The 27,705-nt window shown below is 40.4% G+C and overlaps 1 long non-coding RNA gene across 5 annotated transcripts in view; it reads right to left on the bottom strand.

Moving 5' to 3' along the window:
- Window positions 1–27,075, bottom strand: part of LOC121104414 — a 46,051-nt gene extending 18,976 nt beyond the window's left edge. Inside the window, exons 1-4 of one of the 5 annotated variants that reach the window (XR_005836733.1) lie at window positions 26,248–27,046; window positions 25,458–25,544; window positions 13,467–13,568; window positions 7,434–7,585 (exon numbers count right to left, since the gene is read on the bottom strand). This is a non-coding gene — a long non-coding RNA (uncharacterized LOC121104414). Of the gene's footprint in view, window positions 1–7,433; window positions 7,586–13,279; window positions 13,352–13,466; window positions 13,569–25,457; window positions 25,545–26,247 lie in introns of those variants that run through there. The other 4 variants (XR_005836732.1, XR_005836730.1, XR_005836731.1 and 1 more) reach the window with 4 other exon arrangements.
- Between the last annotated feature and the right edge of the window lie 630 nt (window positions 27,076–27,705).

Here is a 27,705-nt window from a genome sequence, read left to right as displayed (position 1 = left end):
GGGGGGGGCGAAGCCCAGAAGCAACCCTGATTTGTGCTGCAAAACCCCTAAAAGGTTCAGAAATTGGCAGCAAGAAGCACCTCTGAAAGTGGGGATGCAGCTGAAGATGATACAGGATTTTCTGATAGTCTATTTGGGAAGAAGCCTCCTCCCACTCCTGGCAGAAGACTGAAGACTTATTCTCCAGAGAGGCTGTATCAGAAAAATCTTAGACAGAGGGATGACAGCCATTACTGAAGACAGAGATATTCTATTGAAAACAAAGAGATTCCTTGAAAGTACGAATTCTGAATGACGAACACAGCAACGTCCTGTCCCACCTCAGCTCCCAGAACACTAACAACCATGCTTTCAGTCCCTAGGCTGAAGACTGAATGATTTGGGTCTGGGACTCTGACCAGCCCTGCAGTGAAGACCTAAAGATACAAATGCTCAGGCGTCCCCTAATGAAATGGTTCAGCCACATCACCTTGGTGACACCCAGGAGTCAATGAGCTCCGCCCTTGCACACAGAGTTTTCTTCAGCTGCTTTGCGCTCCTCATTTAAGATAGCCAAATTTAGAAAATACAAATATAATATTTGTGACATATTTATGTTAAAAATGTATTCATTGTTTCATAAAATTCAAATTTAACTGAGTGTTAACTTATCTGGCAACTTTATCCTCTCTTACATAAGAATGGACATCCAAGAATCACCAAACATTTGAGGAAAGCCTCAACATGAAAGACAGTGACTAACACATACTAATGGGAAAAAAGGAACATAGACTAAAGACCAAAGAATGCAAAGAAAAAAACAACCTTCAGAAATAGTGCCATTTGTTTTCTTAGGAAGTTAAGAAAAGATATTGTACCTTTGAAACAAGATCAGTTTGTTTTAAAAAGAAATAGTCAAAGAACATTATAAAGAGTTATCATTAATGTGATGATAGCAGAAATGAAAAATTAAACAGTCTGAAGGGAAAGCAGAATTGTAGAAAAATAAAACAATGGGAATGGAGAATAAGAAATGATCAAAGAAATAATTCAAGAAAATGTCCCAGAACTGAAGAGCATGCATTTCCAGAAGGAAAATACCCTCTGAACACAAGGATGACAAAATGCCCTCAGTAGGGGAAAAGTAAAAAAGGAAAGACAGAAGGAAGGAGAGAAGGAAGGAGGAAAGAACTTGAACAGAGATACACGTCTATTTAATTCCAGGACACTGGGGTGAAAGATGCCTGAGAAGTATTAAGCAATTTGTTTATAGTTGCTTTAGTCTGGAATTAACACAGCAGTTCAGTAAACCTACCAAACTAAGAAATGAGGTCTTGGCACTCCTGGCTGGCTCAATCAGAAAAGCATGTGGCTCTTGATTTGGGGTAGTGGGTTTGAGCCCCATATTACTTAAATAAATAAATCGACTTAAAAAAATTGTTTCTAAACTAAAAAAAAAAAATGAGGTCTTATAGTAATAACGGTGAACGTGAATATACACGAGGTAGTGAGAAGAACTGAATCAGAGGCACACGTTCTAGTCCTGTATCTGTCCGGTGTGACTTTAGATACATCACTTCACATCTCTGGATGGAAGTTTTATCATTTCCAAATAGTTTAGATATAAAATTATATAATTCTATTTAATTACACGGTCATGAAATATACGATATTAACATGATTGAGTACATAACTAAAATAATTTTTAAAGCCCATATCCCAGTAATACTTGTCAAGCACACCAACCTCTTCTTTCTCAAACTGCATTTCCTCCTTTTTCCTTAGATATTATATATTATTTTATTTTTAGATAATAATGAATTCACATTTCCCTTAACACTCCACAAGATTCATTCATCCAGACAGTCTCAAAATTCTAAATGATGCTATTTACAGGTGTGGGGTATATATTAATGAATTATACAGTCATGGTACCTGTGCTCACGAAGCTTTCATTCTAGTGCAGAGTGAAAAAATACGTAAAGTAAAAAAATAAAATAAACAAATACATTTCTATGTGGGATAAATGAAGGGAAATAGCTTCTATGAAAGAACATAATAAAGGGAACCATTTTTAGAGTTGGTGATTGGCAGAAGAATTTCTGAGAAAGTGTCTTCCAAATGAGGATGAATAAAAGGCAGGTGAAGAGTGGGAGGAAGAGCTTACCAGGAAGAGGAGGAAGTACATATGAAGGTCTTGAGGGAGAAATCACACCTTCAAGGAAATGGAAGTTTGGCCAGTATGGAGGCATGAGATTCTCCAGCAGATGAATGGTGTGAGATGAAATTGGTAAAGATGCGGAGTCTAGATTATACTGAATCCATGAATCCATGAAATATGGTTGGATTTTATTCCAAGGGCAAGAAAAAGAGATTGAATTATTTTTAGCATTAAAGTGACTTCATCTAATTTACAACACATGATCCTTCGTGCTGTTATTTCATCTTTTTTGATCTTGGATACTATGCTTGGAGGTAAGCAGTGAAGATATACACTTCTTTATTAAGAAAATGAAGGACAGGGGCGCCTGGGTGGCACAGCGGTTAAGCGTCTGCCTTCGGCTCAGGGCGTGATCCCGGCGTTACCTCCGCTATGAGCCTGCTTCTTCCTCTCCCACTCCCCCTGCTTGTGTTCCCTCTCTCACTGGCTGTCTCTATCTCTGTCAAATAAATAAATAAAATCTTTAAAAAAAAAAAAAAAAGAAAATGAAGGACAAGGAGTTTAGGCGCCTGCCTGGTGATCAGGCCCAGTGGTTAGTATGTAGCAGACCCAGAGCAAGACCCTGGGTTTTCCAACTCTAGTTACCTTTGTACATTGCCTGACATATAATAAGAACTCAATTAATATTTGTTCGATGAATGCACATCACACTAGGACACTCAAGGTACTGAGATCCATGGGTGTTTTGGTAAAGACAAATGTGTTAAATCAGCCACCAGAGGGAGTGTATACTTCCCCCATGTAATAGAAACATTGACCTTGGCAAAGACAACTGGCTGAAAAAAAAAAAATCTTTAACTGAACAAAGTGCTTTCTCCAGTTTATACCAAAAAAGATTTCATGAAATAGAATTGGCAACATCACAACAGACCCTTTGTTATGTGTTTGAGCCGGCCATCTGTCCGTGAGGCTCAGCTATGGACAGCCTCCTGACTTAGAGTTCTCCTGACTTTGTTAAAAAAAAAAAAAAGTTCCTCCAAAGTAAAGTGTAATGAAATGGAAGTAGCAATATTTCCTGACACGATTCAAACTGTACATGCTGAACAAAAGACTTATTTTTTCTACCCAACTCTGCTGTTTTGAATTTCCTTGAATTTGCTTCAAAATAAAGTTTGGGAAGAAGAAAACTTTGCCTGTAGCACAGAAATGGTCTGAGATGGCTAGAGGAGTTTACCTGTTGAAGAGGGCTCCAATTGCCCCAAGTAAGATAGGACTGCTTGTTTCCACTCTGCAGGCAGGGAAAAACATACAAGTGCATCTGGAAACACACACACACACACACACACACACACACACACACACAGTAAAAAACAATGCTTTGAAAAAGACTTGGATCCCATCTGCCAACTACTTTTTATTCTCATTTAACAAAGCTTGAATTTTGTCAACAACCACTTATTTGACAACATTTTGTCTGGTTAGTTCTCAGACAATATATGGCTCTAGACACAGGTTTGGTCTACACATGTCAGCTTTCACTTGGATTGAGGGATCAAGGAAAGTTTCCGAAAGAGTCTCTTAGAAGTAAATCAACTGTCTATAATTGATCGATGAGAACTGGTCATTCACTATGTGCTCAGAACTGGATTTAATCCTGTGGGAGAAATAAACAAGGTACTAACGCATGGTCCCTGCACTCAATAACCAATTCTTTTTGTTGTTGTTGTTGTTAGTTATTAAGGGTATTTTCCAGTTATTATTATTATTTTTTAATTTGGAGGGCCAATATCCAGGTAGTTGACTAAGTTTAATTTTTTCCTCTGGATGTATAGGATCATGAGGTAATATGCAAAGACCAGTAGGTCTAAATTATTTAAATAGGAATTTATGATCACTCTAAAAATGTTGGTAAGAGTAGTAATCTTTGAGCAGAAATGAGTTTGTTGTGAAAATGTTTATGTGGCATAGTTTCTAGTATTTTCCAGTTAATAAAATAAAAAATAAATAGAAGAAAAATGTTAAGATCTTTCCAAAACAAAATACAAGAAATTAATTATAAAGTTTCTAAGAATATAATTTTTTTAATTCAACATTCAACAAATATACATTGGGCCAACTATGTAAAAGGTACTAGCCCAGGTACTGTATGAGATTCTAAAGATGTCTACGATATACTCTTTTCCCACAAAGGTCTTACAAACTGGAAAGGAAAGAAGAAGTGAGGCCAAGCTCTCAAAACAGGTACTCTTAAGCTGACAAAGGTCAGCTCAAAACAAGGAAGCTCAAACTAAGTTGTGCAAGGATTCAGAGAAGTGATAGGTTCTACAGCATTTGAACAAAAGTACTTTTGGGGGTATTAAGCAAAAGAAAGAGTAGGGACAAAAAGACAAAAATTGGAAAGCATTGGGCATAACTAGGAAATGCCATCTGGTTTGACTAGAAAATAGGTTAATTATAGGACAGTATTGAGAATTAAGCTCGAAAAAATCTTTTAGGACCAACATATGGAAAGCCTTGAATAACATTTTTAAGAGTACAAATTTAATTGAGCAGAGAGGTGGAATGATGAAAGACTTTCATTGGAAGTGGGCTTCAGGAAGATTGACGTATGTAAGACAAATAGAAAAGAACACAAAGTCAAGGACACAACCACCCGAGAGATTACCGCAGCAGTCCTTATGAGGAAGAGAATGCGTAAACTTGGGTGATAACAATTGCAACAGAAAGGAGGGAGAGAGGCCAAGATACAATTCAGGAAACAACAGAACATAAAAAGTGAGTTAAATAAACAGAGTGAGGCAGAGCAAAGAGTCAAATATTTTTAGTTTGCATGACTAAGGTAATATTCGCACTGTTTACAAAAATAAAGAAGCAGAAGGTTGAGTAGGTTTCGAGGAGAACAGGATGGTTTAGGTTTTGAAAACTCTGTGCTGAGATGCCAGCAGGACACATAAAAGGAGACATCCAGCAGATTCTTAGAATTATGGGTCTGGAACCCAGGAGGCAATTGAGTTTTCTGGAGGAAAGGATTTGGGAATTGATTCTACAGATAAGTGTCAGTCACTGAGTCCATAGCAGTGGCTGACCCTGCTGAGAGAGAAAAGGGGTGGAGTGGGGTGGGGCAGGGAAGGGAGGGAAGAGGAGAAGGGAGGGGAGGGATGGTGCAAAAGAATGGGAGTAGAGGTTAGGAATCCTGGGAATGCTTTTCTTTCTCAGCCAAGGAGAAGCCATTTAGGAAATGAGAAAACTTCGTTGCTGCAAGAGTAGAACTACCACCAGAGTGTACAGGGAGTGTTTTAACAAGAAAGGGGATGTCAACAGGGTCGTATGCCCTGGAGGGGGGAAGGGTGAGGCTGAGATGGAGAAAGAAAAAAAGAAAAACAGCTGACTTTAATGTTTGAGAGTCAAAGGTGAAATAGTTACTTCACCAACTCTTGTAAGGCTTTCAATAACATCGCTCCAGCAGAAGTCAGCTTGCAAGGGTATAAGGAATAAGGAATGAAAGGGCTGAGAAAGTGGAGCCAGTCAGTGGAGGCACTAGTTCAACAATGTCCACGAGGACAGGGAGGAGAAAGACGTGTTTGATGATTTGACATGTTGGTTAAGGACTTTCTTACAACATGGGGAAAGATAACTGTTAGAAAGGATGAAGTGGCCCCCAAATGGAGAGATTAACCAAGAGATAAGATCATGGTGGTGGGGGGGGTGTTTATATTTGATCATCAGCCCTAAGGGGGGGCATTCGGTTTGGTGAGGAGGACAAACCCTTCCTCTGAGGGCAAAGGAAAAGAAGAGAGAGTGCTATCAACAAAGGGACAAAGGAACAAAGCTTAGAGGTAGAGCATAGCGGTGAGTGGGAACCACAGATCTTAATTCAGTGGGTGAGCCTGGGGCTTTTTTGAGAGTCAGGTGAGAAGGGTGGGTCTGAGGATTGAGACTCATAAAGAGGTTTTAATGCAGCCACTAGGGTGGGGTCAGGGGGCACTGTGGGAGTAAAAAGTGGGGAGTTAAAGGACTGCTAAGCAGCAGTAGATTTCTTTCTCTCTTGGTTCCTGGACTGTTGGCCTCCTGTGAGCTTTGACTTTCAGACCTGTGACTGCCTACCCCTTGCCTCCAAAGCCACAGGGTTGGAACTCATAGCTTGGTAATTCCGGGCAGTGAAACCATGCCACCTGAGACTCCTGTGAGAGGCTTTTCTAGGCCCCTCCTGAAAGAAAAGAGAGGCCAAGAAACAAGGCAAAAAAGTACCACTGAAAAACAGGATTGCACACCCACCATCTTTTTACCCTTCAGTGAACTAACGCGTCGGAATCGGGGAAATGCCAGACCTCCCTTCTTGGGAAGTGTGAGGTGTATATCAAAATACGTAAATCCTAAAGAGCTCATTGTGAAGAGCAGAATCCTAATAATTTGCATTTTGATCACTTTTAAATATTTTTAAAGTGAGCACTTCCAAGGATAAAATAAATAGTCCCATTTTGTGGGGCATTTGATTAAATTCCAAACATATCAATGTTCTGGGGTGTGCCTGGTGACTCTGATACCTTTTGGCAGGTCTGCCAAGAAGGTCAAATCTAAGGGGAGCCCCAGGGAAACAAGGAAACTATTCTCCCAGGAGCAGGTTGCAGGGCTGTGCAAGGGAGAAAAGCTCGGACTCTTGTCTCCCCCGTGACGAGGAGATTAGAATGGAATAAGTTAGCAATGTGGGCAAGAGCTGTTATTATATAACAATAACACTTTGTGCTCCATTCAAGGGACTCCAAGCCCTTTAACAGGACTCTTTGGACTCTAAGAAGGCACTTGCTAAGCACATCCCAGGTCCAGAAAGAAGTGTGTCTCCCATAATATTTTTGCTCTCTGCTTTTTTTCAACCAACTTCTTGCCTTCTTTCCTTTCTGCTCACCTCTGTCCATCCTTCATAACTACGATATCTGCTTTTGTCTGGGAGGAAGCAAAACTGTACTGAGTATCCACTTATAGTAGCAGTGTGTGATCATCACAAATACTGTACGATATCCAAGCAATGGTCAAGGAAGAGAAGAATGAAGGGGGGGTAAACAGAAGGGGGAATGAACCACGAGAGACCATGGACTCTGGGAAACAAACCGAGGACTTCAGAGGGGAGGAGGAGTGGGGGACTGGGATAGGACGGTGATGGGTATTAAGGAGGGCACGTATTGCATGGATCACTGGGTGTTATATGCAAATAATGGATCATGGAACACTACATCAAACATTAAGGATGTACTGTATGGTGACTAACATGACACAATAAAAAATTTTTATAAAAATATATTTACCAATAGATTTCATTCAGCTGCCAACCAATCAGAAGTGATATGGAAGTTGCACTGGATCCAGCATCAGAGGTACCCACTGTGCCAAGCATTACCTCCTAGGTGCTGGAGTAGGGAAACATCCAGGGGTCCCAGGACTGGGTGGGGCCTGGATGCACAGATTAGCAGAAATGGGGGACACTTGAGTGGCATAAACTTATATCAACTGGTACAGAAGTATGTCAATGTTTAGACAACTAGTACTGTTGAATCTTAGCCCCAGCTTATCTCCTTGGGACAGATAAAAATGGAACCATAGAGGCTTTAAATACCTCACCCAAGGCTGTCCATTGAGTATAAGGATTGGGACCCAGTGACCCTACTGCAAGGCCTTTTCCACCCTTCTTGCTGGCTCTCTGACTACTTTCCTTCATGTGTCACTGGTGCTTAGACATGAGAGTACATAATATTCTGGAGAGGGCATGCAAGGGCACCCAAGGACTCCCAAGAAAGCTTTAAAGCTGCATCTATTAACTCTCTGTTCATCCCATTAAAAGTTTTCTCAGTAGTGTCAAGGTCAGGAGGGGAGGGAGTGAGAAAAAAATTGCCTGAAAAGAAAGCCTGTTATTTCCTCTTTTCCCCACAGAGAGCAAGAACCTTGTTTATTTTGTTCCTTGGGATACCAACAAAGCCCAACATATGGTTGACACCCAGTACAACTTTGTTGAATGAGTGAATGGATGAATGAATGAATGATTTCTTTCCTTTCTATAATACTTTATATTCTGTTATTTCCAATATTTTCCTTTTTTCCCCATAGAAAGCAAGAACCTTGTTTATTTTTTCCTTGGGTTACCAACAGAGCCTAGCATGTGGTTGACACCCAATACAACTTTGTTGACTGAATTAATGAATCAATGAATGATTTCTTCCCTTTCTATTATACTTTATATTCTTTTTTAAAAAAGATTTTATTTATTTGTTTATTTGAGAAAGAGAGAGACAGAGAGAGCACAAGCTGAGGGGAGAGGCAGAGCAAGAGGGAGAAGCAGACTCCCCACCAAGCAGGGAATCTGACCAGAGGCTTGATCCCAGGACCCCAGGATCATGACCTGAGCTGAAGGCAGACGCTTAACCGACTGAACCACCCAGGTGCCCCATATAACACTTTATATTCTTGTAAAGTGCTTTTACACCTGATCTCATTGGACCCTTAGAGAGTTCAGCAGAATTATAGGGTAAATAATGTGATTTCCGCAGATGAAGCAGCTAAGATGCAAATAGCTGAAGTGGTCTGCCCATATCACAAAACTAACCAAGGTAGAGCCAAGCTTGGGCCCTGCCAACTCCTGGTCTGGGGCTTTTTCTCCCACATCACGGGATTTGCTAAATATGAATAAAAGTTAACATAACTGGAAAGACAAAAGAACTTATAATTTACAACCTATCATACACTTGGTGATACCATGAAGGAGCAATTGGTCTTGTTGTCTTTCCTGCTTGCCCAATGCACACCCCAGTTCACCAGATTATCAGACCCAAGGAAGTCCTGTCACTCTTTCTAGAGCTTAGCCACATCAACTGCATGTAGCACCCAGCTTTATCTTTTTATGTTTTTCTTAAGTGGATTCCCCCGGGGAGTTATATTTGTTTTTGTTTTTTTTAAGATTTTATTTATTTATTCGACAGAGATAGAGACAGCCAGCGAGAGAGGGAACACAAGCAGGGGGAGTGGGAGAGGAAGAGGCAGGCTCATAGCGGAAGAGCCTGATGTGGGGCTCGATCCCGTAACACTGGGATCACGCCCTGAGCCGAAGGCAGACGCTTAACCGCTGTGCCACCCAGGCGCCCCGGGGAGTTATATTTGTGACCTATACCAGCTGGCACAGGCCTCCCTTCCTCACTAATTTCAAATATGACATTTAGTGGACAGAAAAGACTAATGCTCATCTAACTGTGAAGAATGCCTGCTCTTACACTTCCCTCTCTGAGGCCTCCAGAAGGTGAGGGAACTGGATGACTTTGGGTAGTTGCTATCTTCTTTTTCCTTTTTGCCTATTACAAAAGTTCCCCAAGCATGGTTCCTGGACCAGAAGCATCGGGATCACCTGAAAACTTCTTAGAAATTCTCAAGTCCCAGACCTACTAGAATCAGAGACTCTGAGGTGAGGTCCAGTGATTTATGTTTTAATAGCCCTCCAGGTGATTCTGGCACATGCAAATGTTTGAGGGCTACTATCTTATTAAATCCTTTTTTTTTTTTTCCACCAGAGGCAGGGAGTCACCTCCTGTTTCCATGAGGTTCTCTGGGGACTGCTTAACTCACTGTTTTCTAATCCCTTCTCTCTCCACATGAAAGCCTGTAGTATAGTCTTGTTAATGACAATATTAATTTACCTCCCTGGAGAAAGGGCTGGACTAGATGATCCACTGGGATTTTTTTCAAATTGAGAGGCTCTATTTCTTCAAGGGAACCACAGCTAAGCAGATGCCTTCAAGAAGGCAGAGGAGGACTCCTGCCTAGTAAGCTTCCTCTTGCTTCGGGCCCAGGGTTGGAGTGAAGTGAGGACATAGGCCAGTTGCCAGCTCTTAGTTACAGCCCCAGGAGATCTTTGATGTTCTCCCCTTGCAGTCTGGGGTCCCTGTTTTCAAGAATTTATCAGAATGACCCAGACTTAGCAAACTTGTTCTATGTACCTTGGACGAAATAACCGCTGAGTCAATTCTGTGAGGAGTCTTGGATTGTCAGACTAAAAACCTGTTTATAGTTGACTTCCTCTGGCAAACTGCTATCAGATGCAAAAACTGGTGTCATTGGTTTAGAGTATAGTGGATTATTCTCAGCATTTGCATTAAGTAGATAGTCAATGCAAGAGCATTTAGCAAATATAAAAAAGAAAGTCCAGTCCTGCCTCCACATCTCACTCATTCCACCCTTCCCTTCTTTCCAAATCCCCACCCCTGAAAAGACAGCTTGAGGACTCAAAAGGAGGATAATTTGTCCACATTCTGGAAATTCTGAAATAGTTAAGACAGAAAGAACCTAATCCCTGTTCATTTGCTGGGTTCTGATATGCTTTTCCTTTTTAAGCCTCTACAATCTACTTCTCATTGATTCATCTTGCCAACCAGAAAAATTACTTGACTCCTAAACTTTGTATATTTCCCTTCCTCCCTCTTCTGGGTTCTTCAAGTTATGAAAGAACAATTAGTGAATGGAGAGATGGTCGAATGGGATAAGACCTAAATACTACAGTCTTCATTGAAGGCAAGAGGTGGAGGTCTTGGAATTGGATTCATGAGACTTGGGTTCCAAGCAGGGCCTTGCCGCTGGTGACCTGAGAGATTGTGGCAGATCACTGCTCCACTCTGGGCCACTGCAAAAACAAAGGGATTGAGCAAAAACAGATCTCTAGTCTGTTTTCCAACTTTCTGATACTGTGAGTAGACACATATGACATAGGTACATCCTATTTAGGGGTTTTATTGTCCTTGTCTGAGAACCCAGGCTCGGGGGCAGGAGATAGACTTTAATTTGTTTGCCAATTTGATCAATTGGTACAACTGTCTGGAATGTGGGACAGGCTGTCACGATTGACTGAAAGGTCAGCCCTGGGTGTGAATGGAGGAAATGGGAGGACCAGGTGTTTATATTCCCAGTGCTTTGTTTCTTTCATAGCTCTTTTGCAACTAGCAGTCATTTTATGTATGTGTTTGTTTAACTGCATCTTAGTTGCCTAAATATAAATACCATCATATCATAAAGTTTAGTGCCTGACACAAAGCCTGTTACCTAATAGGTGCTCATTAATATTTTTTGAATGGATGAATGAGATTAAGTAACTTAAGGGCATGTCCAGAGCAATAGAGCAGCAGCAAAAAAGGACTTCACCAGCACTAGATATGTAGAGAGAAGAGCTCCATTCCATGTATACCCCAAGGGTCCTTACCAACTCTGATTTTTATTTTCTCTAAGACTGAACATCAATTTTCAACTTCGTGGAGAAGAGGATAAATGTGGTGGGAGGAGGAATTTTACTAGGATTCAATGAATACTTCTTGTGGATATTGTTTCCTTTCTGGATGTTCTCATTGAGAGTTTGAATAGGTAGCAGTTATGTTGAGAAAAGATTCAAAAAGGAGTGTAGCTACTCTGTATGGCTCTGATTTTCCGACTACCAGGTGAATTTTCCTTGAGTTTTGAAGACCTCACTCTGCTCCCCTTTACTCTTCATTTGTGTTGGAGGGTGCATATTATTATAGTTGGGTATTAGACTTTACCGAAGGCTGGAGAGAGGGAGGCTTTCTTGGTAAGCTTGGCTCTGTGGCTTGGCAGCTGCACAATAAAATGACTTTATCCCCAAACCAGATGTTCAAGTTGTTTTAATAATATCTTATGATCCCTCCTCTAAATCAAACAAAACTCACTCTATCAGTATATTCTCCAGGATTAGAAGTTCGATCTCTGCTCTCTGGTTTTACTCACCAGAGGGTAGCACCAAGACAAAATTGGAATAAATCCCTGGCAAAATTCAGACTTGGTTTGGGATAATTTGCTCTGGATTCTGTGTAAAATTACCTGAGCTTATCAAGATAACTCCCTAAATGTCTTGTAAATTTTCAAGGTAGACACTGGTCTCTGTTACCAGGAACAGTACTGGGACACAGAGCAAATCCTCCTAGACTGGGACTGATTCTCATTATCCTTGCACAATCAATTTACCTGGAACCTTAATTCCAAGTAAGCTTTTCTAGTGTATGTGAAGTTGGATTCAATGATTGCTGGGGACTCTTTAACTCAATGATTCTGAGACTGTTTAAAAAATAACTTACCGACTTGTTCAAACTTTCCAAATTTGCATTTAACTGGCTCACCATCATCAGTGGCTATTGACTCAAGGGTTTATCCTAAGGAGTCAAAGGATGCTCTACTTGAACCTTTAGTAGGATTATGGGTTTTCTCTGAGATTCAGGGATTCTTCTGTTCAGTTTTATGTTTTCATATAGCACCCTTTCTCTTTCTCCCATAGCAATATCCCAAATTGTGCTTAGACAATTCTAATTAATGTCTACACCCACACAGTAGATTGCAAGCCTCTTATAAAACAGGAACCATGTATGTTTTCTCACCTCAGCCCCCAGAAGAATGCTTACACAGGCAGGCCCTCCCTCAATAAATATCTATTGAAAGAATGAACAAATCAGTGGATGCAATAAGCATTGCTAATAAGTATAGCATTAAGCAGTCTTATTAAAATGCTCTTGAGAAGTTGGAAGTAAATTGCAATTTTTTCTTAATTAATTAAACAAATATTTCTTGAGCAACAGGTCTAGGCACTGAGAGATGAAAATTTTTGTCCTTAATGTACAGGCTCAGGGGGGAAACAAACAAGAAATTAGACAATTATAATTGATGCCATATGAAAAAGAAGAGCAGTAGGTTTTGTAGAAATACAGAAAGCAATATCTGGCTCAGTCTGGAAAAGATCAAGTTCTCAGAGGGGGTGATACCCAGTCTTGAAGATTCAGCAAGGGCAATCAGTTCAAGAAATGCCTCTGTTAACAGATCCTCAACACAAGAGGTGACACATGTTTATCCCTTCTTGTGCATAAACTTCCTACAGGATCAGTAGTCAAAGAGGGGAGACAATATAACAAAGAAGTTAAGAGCCCAGTCCCTGGCAAGAATCTCGCTTCTATCCCACTCATAAGCTATGTGACCTTAAGCAAGTTAACCTTTTTATGTCTCAGGTTCTTTATTTTAGAATGAGAACAATTGTAGTATTAGCCTCATGGGATTTCATGATGAATAAATGAAGCAAAAACATACAAAACACTTAAAATAAACCTTGACACATGGAAGAACTCCATAAATATTGTTTATTATCACTGTCATTACGGATGAGTACTTCATGGATGTGGCACATGTTGAGGGCTTGGTTTTGAACAATAAGAGAGAGAACAATGAGTTAGGAAAGGACCACACTGTTTTAAAAAAATAACTGTATCAACTATGTCTAAATAATGACCACTAGTTTTAGGCCACTCACCAATTCTCCATGGGATAGTTCTGACACCGTTGATTCTCTGAAGAACAAAATAGGAAATCCATGGATCTCAACATATCACTTTCAAACCTGTCTCCTCAGTTCCTGGAACAGATTAAGAAATTAAATCCACAACAACATCATATTTATAAATATGTGAAGAGCAGTCTACATGTCCAAGTTAAATATTAATTCAAGTCCATTTAATGACCCTTTACTGAGCACCTTCCATATGCATGAGTGTCAAGGATGACTATGACATGATCCCTATTTGCAGAGCTCAGAGCCTCGTGAGGCAGGTGGATGTGAACACAGAAAATTAGAATATAACAAATGTAGTAAGCGCCAGAAGAGAAGTCTGCATAAAGGGCTACTGAGGAATCGAGAAGAGAGCAATACCTTCATCCAGGAGTCAGGAAAGTGTCCACAGAAGAGAAGTAGGGTAAAGTTAAGCAAATATGAGAAAGGCAAAGCCTCTCTGATTCACTTTGCTATATCAACCAGGCTTAGGAAAGTACTTTGGCATAAAGATGCCCAAGAAATAGCTATCACATTGCTGAATGGATGAATAAAGAGGTTAATTTTCCTTACTACCCCATTCTTTTCTACCCCCTCCTCCCAACAACATCTTCCCACATGCTCTCTTCAACCCCAGGGGGAACCTCCATTTCATTACTCATCCCTTTCACTGCCTGGTCTTTTGTAAACCTCTCAAAGGCCTCCTCTAGTATTGCTCAACAAACACAGGTGTCCTGGGTGAAGCATGCAACATTTAAATCATGAGGAAAGCCTGACACAAATGAGCATTTTCCACTAATTTTTCACTGGAGAATGTGAAGAGAATGTGAAGTGCTGAATTGAGGGAGGACAGTGTGTGCTGTGTGGTCATTGTAATAACCATGCCATGTCCCACCTGGCCTTTTCCCCTGAACTCCCCTGCAGAGACAAGTGTCAGGTCTGCTAAGTTTCATACATGTCTACATACAAAGACACAAAACACAGGCTCCCCCTGGAGCTAAGAGGGCTGAACCCAACATACCCTGTGCTTCCTCATCACCTCATCAGAAAAATAGGAAACATTAAGGGAATCTAGGAAATGGGACCCCCAAACCATCCCATGGCTGCAAGCAATGTAATGCTTCACTCAGGACCAAACCCTGCGTTCTGTCCAATCTGTCCTTCCACTCTGCATCAGCCCCACCCCCTCCTCATCCTTTCTGCACCCAGATTTTATTCTCTGCAGTAGATGGCCAACAGTCCAAAAGGTCTTCCAAACAAAATTACATTTCCTTCTCTTTTCATCCCCAGAGCATGGTGTATCCAAACCACGTGGCAACTTCACTCCTCATAAATCAATTGTTTAATTGACAAAGAGGAGATTTGTTCAGAGGCTCCCAAAACTCAAAATTTCATATGACCCATCTTTCCCAAATGCCCAGAAGACCTTGATGTCTATTGTTTTTCCAGGAACTTTGCAACTTCCACAGTCTGGAGAAGGGTCAAGTTCCTGCACTCCAATTTTCTCCCCATTTTTCTTGTCTGAGAAGACAAGAATATCATCTGGGATTTATGGCAAACTATAATCTGTGTGGCCTCTTTGCATGAGGATGAGATGGAATGCTTGGATGAAGAATTTTTTCTTATCCATAGATTACCCACAACACTATGCAGAGAACTCTCTGAGTTTTGGAACTAAAAAACTAAAAACTTCCAAATATTTAAGGAAACATTTTAGAGAGTTCTGGGGAAATAAACAGTGCTAAGGTTATAGGGGAAAAGAAATGGAGAGAGGAAGAGAATTGAAGCAGAAGGAAAAAGAAGAGGACAAGTACAATTATGAGAGGAGGCTTATATCCAGGATCTTCTTCCTTTGAGCAGAACTTCCACTTAGATGCAATTCGAAATTCCCAGAGAGGGGGTAGTCAAAGTCTGTGCACAGATTTCGGTAGGGTGTTTTAGAATATCATGGAAGGAGCGGCCAAGAAGTGAGAGGCAACATGTTCCCAGATGAGCTCTGCTATTTTTAATCAGAGAATGTTGGTCATTGTCTCAGTTCTGCTAATAAACAGATGTTGGGCACATCTTCACCTGGCCAGTTTCAGCTGCACATCTTAAATCTTCACCCAAGTCCAACCACATCTTACCACCGTCCCTATGACTACTATTGTCCTTATCACCATAGTCTTCCTCCTGGGGAATTGTAACTGCATCAGAAATGTCTGAAAAGACTATCAGCCTTGGATACCCAGTTGTGGACACATATTAGAATCACCTGGGCAACTTTTAAAAATGCCAAGCCTAGGCCAGCCTGTTAAACGGTTAAATAGACATCTAAGAAGGGTGGCCCTGGGCAGTGTATTTTTTAAAAGCCCTCCAGATGATTCTAATGAGCCTGCCTGGACTGAGAATCACTGTTCTAGCCTCATCTCTGGGAAATTAATTATTTATGTATTCAAAAGACATTCCTGAGTGCCTACAGAGTATCTGGAGCTGTGCTGGGTATTTAGCAGTGAACATGACAAAATTTTTTACGTTCAACTGGGAAGAGGAAGACAATAGATAAACAAATAAATAAATCACATAGTTCCAGATAGTAATACGTGCTCTAAAGAATATAAGATGTGGTGTAATAGAAAGTAACTGGAAGAGTACCTACATAGTCAGAAAAGATTGCTCTAGAATATGATTTGGGGACTATGAAAAGGATTCTACCAGAGGATTAGGAAAAGAGCATTCCCAGGCAGAGAAATAGCAAGTGCAAAGGCCCTGGGGTACTTGGCAAAGATATTGAAAGGCCAGCACTGCTGGAGCAAAGACCTTCAGTAAAACCGGATGGTGATATCTGCCCCCAAATTATCACACTGCTATGTTGCAAAGATATGTGAGGTGTCAGGAAGCACCTGAGAAAGAAAAGCCCAATAAAAACACCAGGGTGTACTGTTTCATTGTTATCACACCTTTCTAATATAACTCAATGACCCGGATACCAGATGACAGCCCCATGACATCCCACTGACTTAGCTGTGGAACCCAATCATTGCACTGTGATGCAATTCTAGAATCCAGGCCTGGAATTTTCTGGGAAGTCCTGGATAGATTTTGTAGAGATACAGCTATGTTCCAGAAATCTGTGATGAAATGCTGAGACAGGTGTCCATTTATTAGGCTCTACTCCCCTGATGCAAGAGACAAAGTTCAAAGTAAAAATTAAAGTTATTAAAATGCACTGTAGGAGGACGGGTTACCATGTTGCTAAATTGGGTAATGGACTACCCAAATGGCCTCCTCCCTGGGCTACCTGACAGCTTGCCTTTTGCAACATTCCATACCTCCACCCAGCGATGGGAATACAGAAAGTCCAATCATATTACCACTTTCTACTATCCCTGAGAAAGGTATTTTGGTAAAAGGACATTCTTTCTTTCTTTTTTTTTTTTTGGTTAAAATTTGTTTCATTGGTGTTTCTAATCATCTTTAATCTTGTAAGTAACACACACTTGCATTTTCCTTATTATAAAACCGAAATAGAGAAGGCAGAATTGTCTTTGAACATGACCCCTGATCTCCAGATGCAGCTACTATTAACAGACATAGCCGTGCATTCATGTACCTACGTACATGACTGTTCAATGGAAGACGTGCAGAATCTTTTTCTTTTTATGTAAATGGCATCACAGTGAATGTCTCCAAGGGATCTGCACAAGGATACTTACTGTGAACAGTGGCTGTCAGTAGGGAAATAGTTGAATGCATTGTGGTATATTCGAATTTGGGAATTCTATGAAGCTCTTTAGAGAAATAATGTAACTCTAAGTGAACAGTTAAAGCTTCAAGAGACACTGCTAAATTTCCTTAACCTTTTTTTGGACTTGATTTCATTGTTCGTTTAGTCATGTCTCAGAAGTCAGGGAGGTTTAGCCAGTTACATACAGAAAGTTGAGGCATCTGGAGGAAGCAACAGGAACAAGCCTCAGACCTTCCAAGAGAGGTGAGATGGGGAGACACAGTGAGAGAGAAGGTTCAGTTTGGTAAGCCAAGCATAGCCAAGGGTATACAGCAATCTTGTCATAAGTCAGGCAATTTAGTACCAATTGGGAAAGAGCAAAAGCAGGTGAGTTCCAGGAGGTGGGTGAAGTTCAGAAGCAGAGAATCAAAGCAGATGCTATTTTAACATGCTTAGCTGTGGACGGTCCTATTAGTGGTAGCTGGGTTCTAGGGAATATGCTGGAATTCAAGCTAAGGACTGTCAGTCCTCAGAGCGAAGCAAGGAAGAATAAGGTAGGGTCACTGTTCATTATTCTGTGTGTGTATGTATGTATGTATCACCAAACATCTCCTATGTGTTAATCACTATTCTAGGTGCTGCAGATACAGCTCTTGATAAGACAAGCTCAGTTCCTGCCATTATATAAGCACGCAAATAATGTATTTTCAAAGAGTGATAAATATATAAGGACTTAGAGAGGGTCAAGTGCAGACCACATGAGATGGGGTCAGGGAAGGCCTTTCTGATGAATAGACATTTAAACAGACACATGAGTGAAGCGAGGGTTAGAGCCAGATAAATATAAGAAGATACATGGTATGCTTAAATGTATACTCAAAAGGAATCAGAAGGAGATAGATACTTCAATCACCTTGCTTCATTCATTCATTCATTCATTCATTCATTCATCTGTCAAGTATTTGTTGAGGGCCCATTGTGTAAAGCACTCTGATAGGCCTCAGGGACACAATAATAAACAAAGTAGACAGGGTCCTGCCCTCATGGAATTTATATTCTACTAGGGGGAGAAAGAAATAGGCATAAGAAATGTCATGTGCAAATCCAAAGATACGAAAGAGCTTAAGTGTTGAGGAACTGAAAGAAGGCTACTGTAGTTGGAGTCAAGTGAAATGGGTCTGGGAAAGCAACACTGGAGATCAGAGAAGTTGGTAAGAGCAGGGTCTTATAGGATCTTATAAATCAGGACAAGGACTTTGTATAAATTCAAAATTTAATTGGAAGACATTGAAGATTTCAAGCAGGAAATGGAGTGAGGGGATGACATGATCTGGTTCATATTTTAACTCCTATTAAATACAGAGAATGGATTGGAGAGAGGCAATGTGGCAGCAGGAATATGAGTTGGGATGTTGTTGGGATAGCCTGGGCTACAGTGATGGCAGTGGAGACAAAAAGAAGATGGCATATTTAAGAGATGTCTCAGACATGGAATCCAAAACCTTGGGGTATAGATTGGGATCAAGGATGAAAGAGAGACAAAAAGGCTGACTCCTACGTAGGTAATCTGACAGAGGTGGATGCTTGTTCCACATCTGAAATGGACAAGGTTGTGGGGGACTCAATTGATTTACACACATCTCTCCTTCTGCCTCTCTGAGCTTCCTACCCCTTTAGATGGTGCCTTTTCAATAACTAATAAGCTACCCAGTAACATTCTACAGTCCTTTCAGATATTTTATGTTAATTTCATTCTTTATTAGTAATATATTACCTGGTTCAAAAAATTAAATGATACAAGTCTTACAGAATAAGGTATACACCAAGAAGTCTAGCTACTAGCGATTAGCCCTCCCCATGCAACAAGCTTAGTGGCTTAAAATAATACTTTATTTAGCTTGTGAATCTGTGGTGGGCTGAATAAGTTTTCTAGTCTGGGTGATCTCGATTGAACTCTGCTGACTGTACTCCATGTTTCTGGGGTTAGTTGGCCACTTGGCTGGAGGCTGGTGATCTAGGATTGGTGTGATGATTACCTTACCAAGTACATTTCCCTTCCCTATATAATTCTGGATTAGGGTAGGCAACATGAGATACTTGCATGATGTTTGGAGGGTAGAAGGAAGTGACTGACATTATGCTTGGAATGTTGGTTTAGGGCCCCAGGCACCACTACTGTAGCTCCTGCAGTTGGTTGTTGACCAACTGGGTCACCCTTTGCCATGGGGCAGTGCTAAGATCCACGCTCCTTCAGCTCCCACGGATTTCCTCCTTCTGTTTTCCGAGTCCTGAACCAGGCACAGGTACATCTTGGCAGCAAAGAAACGTGATGCAATTGGAGACAGACACAGGTTCCAGTTTGTCCTCAATCTCTCTTGCTTTGTGTTCACCTTTTCTTTTTGACTACCTGCCCCACCGACCTTCAGTGACTTCAGGAACAGCATCAGATAAAAAAGAAGCCTTCCATAGATTTCTTTAGCAGCTCTTCTTTGTGGTCTCTGGCTAATGTCTTTTAATTGTACAAGGTCTAATCCCTCTAATACAGCCCTTATTCCATATCACTCTGCAGTTGATAAGCTGCAGATTGGTTGTGGGGGTAGGAAGTTGGTGAACAGTTGGATCATGTGTCTCTGATCATCTATCAGGCTAGCCTGGCCTTCTTCACATGGCATTCAGAGGGTTCCAAGAGCAGCAAGACAAGGCAATTCCCCAATTCTGCTTGCCTCACATTGGCCAAAGAAAATTATATCGTCAAGCCCAGAGACAGTGTGGCAAGACACTATCCAAAAAGAGTGGAGAAAGAGAAGTGTGAGCCAGTGAAGTTATTACTGTAAACAAGTCACATCACTTGTGTTGGTTTCTTCTGTATCCCTCCAGCATTTCCTTACAGGAACACAAGCAAATATGAATATGTAGTTTAGCTTCTTCCCCTAGAATGTACTTTCCTCTTTCTCATGTAAAAGACAGTACATCACATGTACTACTTAGACTTTTTTTTCATTTACTAACATATCTTAGCAGTATATAGTGTTCTATTTTTTTATATAGCTGCATAGTATTTCTTTGTTTGAATGTATTAGAGTTTACTTAATTACTACGTCATACGTGGACACTTTTGCTACTTCAACAATGTTGTAAAGAATCAATTTGTTCCTTGGTCATTTTTATTCATGCTGTCAACCTTTTAGTTTAGCATAGTTTATAGTTTTCTCCAGTGATTGCCTTATAAGCTGAGATCTTTCCCTGCCTTTGTCATATTGGTGTCATACAGTCTGAGCCTCCAACTTACCTCTTGATGCTGGACACTGGAAAGGTCATCTATGTACTATCCTTAGTGGAGACATTCTCAAACTTTAAGGTACAGAACATTCACTAGGGAGTGGGGCTAAATAAACATTCAGATTCCCAGGTCTCAGTCTCCAGATCCTCTGAGAATTAGTTTCAGAGTGGAGCTTGAAATCTGTATTTTTAAATAAGCACCTCAGATCATTAGGAAGTAGATGACCTGCTACACACCCAGAAGCAGGTTTTCCAATACTGGTTACCTGGAAGTATAGGGTGGCAAACATACCAACAGCTCACAGGAGGATGATACATTCTCAGGAAAACACAACCCACAACTTAAGGCAAATGTTACATTTGTTCATTCAATTCATCTTCTCTTGATATTGCCCACCTCCCTACCCCACTGCGTATTATGGGGTAAAAGACGTTATGGTGATGGGATAAAGGTGCAGAATTAGAAGGTAATGGAGAAACATTGCTTAATTTGGACAGAAGCCCAGCCTATGTACAAGTAGGATCTGAAATGCCAAGAGGCAGCTTGAGTTCAATGGAGTTTTCTAAGATTCAAGCCAGACTGAGTTCTCTCCTTGCTGTGTTCCAGGAAAACAACACTCCAGGAAAACAACACGGCTGGCAGAGCAGCATAGATGCCAGTAGTGGTAACAGAGCCTGAGAACAGGCACTAAGAAGAATTCCCAATACCAGGTGCACAGAGAGAAATGAGATTCTGGAAAGTGGGCAGGCTCTAAGATGTTATTCAACCAAGGGCTTTAAGATAGAGTCAGACAGGCTTCCTCTGACTACAGCCACATCACCTGGACCTTTGTTTTATTAATCCATATCTACTATAAAATAATTACTGATGAGGTTCCTTTCTTATGCACTCTTACAGAGCAATGCTCCTTTCCTCCAGAAATCTTACCTCACACCTTTTTAGTGTGGTTAATTGATTTGCATTTGTTTCTACATAGAAGGCCAAAAGCTCCACAAAAGCAGTCTGACTGAATTTTGCCTCTACTGCTTACCAGATTAACTCACCGGAGTTCCAATGATAGGGTACAAAGCAAAGATTGTATCTAGATGTGAATGTGTCACACTACGCCTAGGTAAAAAGAGACCAGATTTGAACGATACAGAATCAGAAACAAGTTTGTTGAAAGCTTTTCTAATTGTTACACATGTAAGACCGTGAGCAGAGGATTTATTCATTTCTCATAGAATCCTACTTACAACAAACTTGAAAATGCAGTCTTTAGAATTGTAAATGCCACACACATTTATTATATTTCTTTTTTTAATTGGAAAACAAAGGAATGGAATTTATCGTTATACCTATGCTCATAGGGCACAAATTTACATCCGTACTATAAAGTTTGATCAACAAAAATACTATATTTTTTCATTCTCTTTGCAGAAAATATTTAAGAAGGAATAAAAGAATATTCGATCAAAAATTTGTTAGAAAATATATCAATGTGCCAGACAGCTAACAAAAAATGTTGTTTTGTGATATATGTGTGTTATTTGTCAGCTTTAAAAAATCTGTAGTTTATTGTGATTTCTTTTTCTATAATCACAATTTTATACTATTTTTCTGAGTGAGCATCCCCCCCAAATTAGGATCTGCCTGTGAGCACTCCCATGATTTTTCTGTAGGCATTTAGGTAACAAACAATTGTATAATTACTTTAAATTGAGATCATAGTCTCAATTTAGAAAGTTTAATGAGATTCTAAAATGTTAAAAAAAAAATCCCAGAATTGATTTAGAGTTAATTCTTTCCTTCTTACTTAGGGTGCATCTCAGGTTGGAAAACTGCAGTCAGGAAGGGGAAGGTTGGTGGATTTCTTCTATATTTTCCTATCCTATCTTCTCTTCCCTCTCCATCCACTTCCTTCCTGGCCAGCAGTTTCTGACCCCTCAGAGGTAAGAAGGGAGTGGTAGAGAACGGTCTTAGTGGAACCACATCATCTAGTTTCTTGTTCTTTGAGCCTGGCTGATTCTGTCTCAATAGGGATATTTTGATAGGCTCTCAAGCTCTCCACTGGGTTCCTCTCTCCTCAGATCCCTTGATCCAGAAAGATGCAAAACATGTCTCTTTTGAGTGGTTGCTATTGATTCCTTCTTACCAAAGGTGTTCACCTCCAGATTATTTGTGCTGGGCCCTTCTACCTCAAGGATCAGAAATAACCCATCTCTCTCTCTCTCTCTCAATTGGTCCACGTTTGATTCTTAAGAAATCTTGCATCCCTTGCTCCAAAATGTCCTGACTCCAGTGCCAAAACATTGGGCAACCTTCTTTGTCTTACAGGTTTCCCAGGTAAGGGGTCAGATTACTCCTAATTGCGTAGTGGTTTCCTCAAAATCTCCTCTCACTAGACTAGAGGTGATGTATAGTAGATCACCTTCTGTCTCTCCCTTTTTACTGTCTTAACCTGGCTAAGGGGTCAAAAACTAATCTATCAGTTCCTCAGGATCATTTCCATTGATCAATATGCAATTGGCAATTTGCCACTTCGTTTTGGAATTTCCAATCAATTATATTTTGGGACCTAATTATAAGTTCAATTTTAACATCCTGTTATAGGTTTCATTGCCTTTGCTTCATTTCATGGTATGCAGCTCCTTTGTGTTTTTGACCACTAAATTCATTAGCTGTAAAGAAAGGCATGGTCTTTTTAAAATGTTAGATATTGTATGTTCAAATTAGATCACTCTTTTGCTCTCACATTTGCTCATTTTTAAGTACTTTGGAAGGAATCAAAATGTGCCAAAAAAAATTTTTGCCCAATGGATGCACCCACATACATACAAAATTGATTAATCAATTCCTTCAACATCAGGTATATATTGAGTTTTTGTGCGAAGCACTCTACTAGGCACAAAAAATCAATACAATATAAAACAGGTGAGAGGAGTTTCTCACCTTCTCAACCATCTTTTTTTTTTTTTTTTTTTTTGGTCTAAACTCTTCCCAAAATCCAGAGAAGCTATAGCCAGAATGGTAGGAGGATGTTGCTAATGACACATCAATACTTTCCTTCACTACAGTATTAAACTCTCAGTAGATTAGAACTGAGAATCTCTCTCCCTCATGTTCCCAAAAGAGAGTTACCCTCTTAGAATCTTTTGTTCATCATCTCACAGGTGCTAGATTCCAATGTGGTGCCTTTCTTCCCAAGAGTGCACTATATATCCAATGTGAATTTCCATTGCTCTCTGGCACTGGAATTTTCTCCTTTATATCCCACTCGGACACTAATTTTGAAAATTAGGTCCCTGAGGCTGAATGATTTGATAGAATTCTTTACAGGTCCGATTGCTAATACAAGTTGGTGACGAATTCTCAAGTCTTAGAAAAAGAACTTTTTCTATCTTGGGGTTGGGTTTGGCAAGGATCCTTTTCAAGAGCCCTGAAAGAAGACAGAATCCTTTTCTTGAAGTGTTAACTTTCTCAATCAAGACAGGCTCTGTTGAGAGTTGGATCTCTCCCCAGTGCTCTTTGCTTTAGATGGGGGGTGGAGGGGTAAATTGCTTTCCTGGAACCCAGGAGAATAAGGAGTGACCTTACATGTCTCCTCCCAGAGACTTCTGGGAAGGAGTTGCAGCTGCCATTTTAGTTTTCATACAGACAGTATCCTGTGTCTTTTTTCTTTTTCTTTTTCTTTTCTTTCTTTCTTTTTTTTTTTTTTTATGGCTTCAAGGAGTAAAATCAAATATATCTTCTTTATGACCATGCCAGGTTCTGCATTTTGCTAAGCACATAAAGGTTTTTTTAGGTCTTAAAACAAGTGTCAGGGGTTTTAATTCTATAAAAAAGAAAGAACTGGATGTTCCAAAGGCAGACCACATGGTCGCCACTTAAAAGTACAAGTTTATAGCATATGGCTGAAACTTTCTAGTAATGCTGAAATGATTTTGTATAAGTGTACTGTTTCCAAATATTTTTCAGGATTCATTTGGGAATGATTAAGCTAATGTTACATCTTTTCAGTGTTATGAAAAAGATGACTTTCAATCGGAGGGAGATTTCAGCAGATCACTAAGGAAATAAAACCGACCTGGTCCTCTTCTCCTGGTATGTGGAGGGAATGGGCTTTTGTTATTAGGGCACCTCAGGACACTCTGGGTGTCTGCTATGTATCCAAAAGAATGAAGAGCATGCACCCTCTGGAACTCCCTGGAGAGTTTAGAACTGACTTTTAGTTAAAGCAGGGTATTGCTATCATGCCCATGACAACCTTGGAACTCTCAGAAGGCATGCCACCAATTTGCTCTGCAGTCCCAGCAAGGATATGCTTCATTGCATTATACAAATATACAAATGAAATGAAAAGGACTGGTCAGAACCATCTGGGAATAGGTCAAGAGAGGAATCTGCAAGGACTAGCTAGCCAAGAGCTGAATGGGTGTTGTGAGGACAGTGTGCCTATTGGGGTGACCCCTGCATGCATTTGGACAACTCCATGCTGACAGGGAGGTCTCCTGGATGTTTTATGTACTGGATACAGTCCCATGAATGCTGGCCTGAAATCATTGATACATGATGGAGAGAGACATAGCTTACCCAAGGTAAATCCAAGAAAGGAAAAAGCAAAGCAGATGTAGATAAAAAATAATTTATAAGTCTCTGGGTTAGTGCCCTCATTGGTTTAAGGAGGGAAGGAGGCAGGGCTGGAGAGGAAAGTCCAGGATTGCTAGAAGACATTTATAGACTAGTCTTATTGACTGTATTAATCCAATTCCAACTTAATACAGTCACATAAATCTTAAGGATATGCTACTTTATGGATTCATCTAAAGTGTGTGTATGTGTGTCTAAGTAAAGAGATTTATGTATTTATTTATTTACTTTTTTTTTTTTAAGTAATCTCTACACCCAGTGTGAGGCTCGAACTCACAACCCTGAGATCAAGAGTCACATGCTCCACTGACTGAACCAGCCAGGCACCCCTAAAGAGTTTTATTAAAAGAAATTGGCTCACATGATTACAGAGACAGACAAATCCCAAGATCTGCAGGGTAAGTCGGCAACCAGGAGACCCAAGAAGAGCCAATGCTTCCATTTGTGTCTAAAGGCAGAAAGAAAGCCAATGTTTTAGTTCGAGGGTAATCAGTAAGGAAGAATTCTCTCTTACTCAGAGGATCAGTATTTTTGTTCTATTTAGGTTCTCAACTAATTGGACGAGGCCCACCCACAACTTGCTTTACTCAGTCTACCAATTTAGATATTAATATAACCCTAAAACACCCTCACAGTAACAATCAAAAGAATGTTTAACCAAATATCTGGGCACCCTGTGGTCCAGTCAAATTGACACAAAATTAAATATCACAACTCTACCCCTTATCAGTTTGGCACCCACAGGAATCTCCTTAAACTGTCCTTAATGTCCACATGAAGACAATAATAAGGTCATAATTCTACCTAACATGATACAACTATCCTGCACACAACCAAAAATGCACTAATCCCTTCCCCAGAAGAGAAAGTAGAATACTTGAGTGGTATTTACTCTTCTTCTTGGTATCCTATTACTTAAATACTATGATGTAAAGTTAACAATACTTGAATACCACCATATAAAATCAATATATCTTATGTTACATGATAAAGGGATTAGACAGAAAGAAAATAAATATATTTAAATATAAACATACAAATATACATGCATATAAACATATTCATAACAAAATAAAGAAAAAATATTCATGACAATCACAATCCTCATTTCTGTAACTGGTTACATGGTTGTAATTGGTATTTATAACTACCTTCATCCACTGTCCATTCTGTATTTTCTTTGCCTTCAGCAAGTATCTCAGCTGGAAGTGGTTCCTTATCTGGTGAGGTGACCCAAACTTTTATTCATGAAGAGTTTGGGCCATCAGTAGTCTTACTTGGACTGGGTTGTTGTAGTTTTCCGTTGACCTTAATCACAGGGCATAGTAATAGTAAGAGATGCCCTGTATTCCAAATATACTCTGCCTTACCTTTATAGTGGAATAATAATCCAATTTCCCCTTGGTAATTGGGATCTATCACCAAATCAGCACAGTAACTCCATTCTTAGACTGTTGATTCAGAAGCATGAGGAGTCCAAGGTGGCAAGCCAGCAGTCTTAATTTCCAGTTCAACGCAATCATTGTTGTGCCTCCTGAGGGAAGAATTCCTCCCTTCGGAGCTGAGACTTCCAGGCCAGCAGAGCATAAGGTCACAGAAATAGGAAGCAAAAATTTGCTAGTGGGTCACTAGAGGTAATAGCACCACTCCTATTTCTACTCCTTAATTGCTAGACCTGTGAATCCTCGCTATATCAGAGAAATTGCACCATATTTAGATGCTGATTCAGAGCATATATGGCCCTCTAAAGAACTTTGCCTCAGCTCTGCAAGGCATTCCCACCTAGCTTGCACTGTGACTGAGTCTTCAAAGGCCATTCCACCATTCTCTCAAGACAGTTGCTTCATGATGGTGGGGAACATGGTAAGACCACTAAATTCTATGAGCATGGGTCCATTGTCACACTTCTCTTGCTGTGAAGTGAGTTCCTTGACCAGAAGTGCTGCTGTGTGTTGGGGCGCCTGGGTGGCTTGGTCGTTAAGCATCTGCCTTTGGCTCAGGTCATGATCCCGGAGTTCTGGGATCGAGCCCCACAGCGAGGTCCTAGCCTAGCAGGAAGCCTGCTTCTCCCTCTCCCACCCTCCTTGCTTGTGTTCCCTCTCTCACTGCCTCTCTCTCTGTCAAATAAATAAATAAAATCTTTAAAAAAAAAAAAGAAGTGCTGCTGTGTGGAATATCATAATGGTGGATGAGGCATTCTGTAAGTCCACAGATAGTAGTTTTAGCAAAAGCACTGCATGCAGGGAAGGCAAATTTATATCCAGAGTGTCTGAACAGTATGAACAAAATGTTTCCCCTTTCATGATGGAAGGGACCAGACAGCTGGGTGATGATCCTGGGAAACAGTTCCACATCAGGTACTCAGTGTTGGTCTCTACTGTGGATACATGGGCATTTAGCAGCAGCAGTAGCCTGGTTGAGCTTGCTGAGTTTCGGAAGTGTATGTTGTTGAGTCCATGCATAACCTCCATCCCTGCCACCACATCACTTTCATAAGCCTATTGGGCAATTACAGGGGTGGCTGGGGAAAGAGTCTCACTGGTATAAACAGATTAGATAATTCTATCCACATTGTTAAAATCCTCCTCTGCTGAGGTCACCTTTTGGTG

Source organism: Ursus maritimus, unplaced genomic scaffold (assembly GCF_017311325.1).
Source record: "Ursus maritimus isolate PB19 unplaced genomic scaffold, ASM1731132v1 scaffold_21, whole genome shotgun sequence".
NCBI lineage: Eukaryota > Metazoa > Chordata > Mammalia > Carnivora > Ursidae > Ursus > Ursus maritimus.
This window is presented reverse-complemented; position numbering and strand designations above follow the sequence as displayed.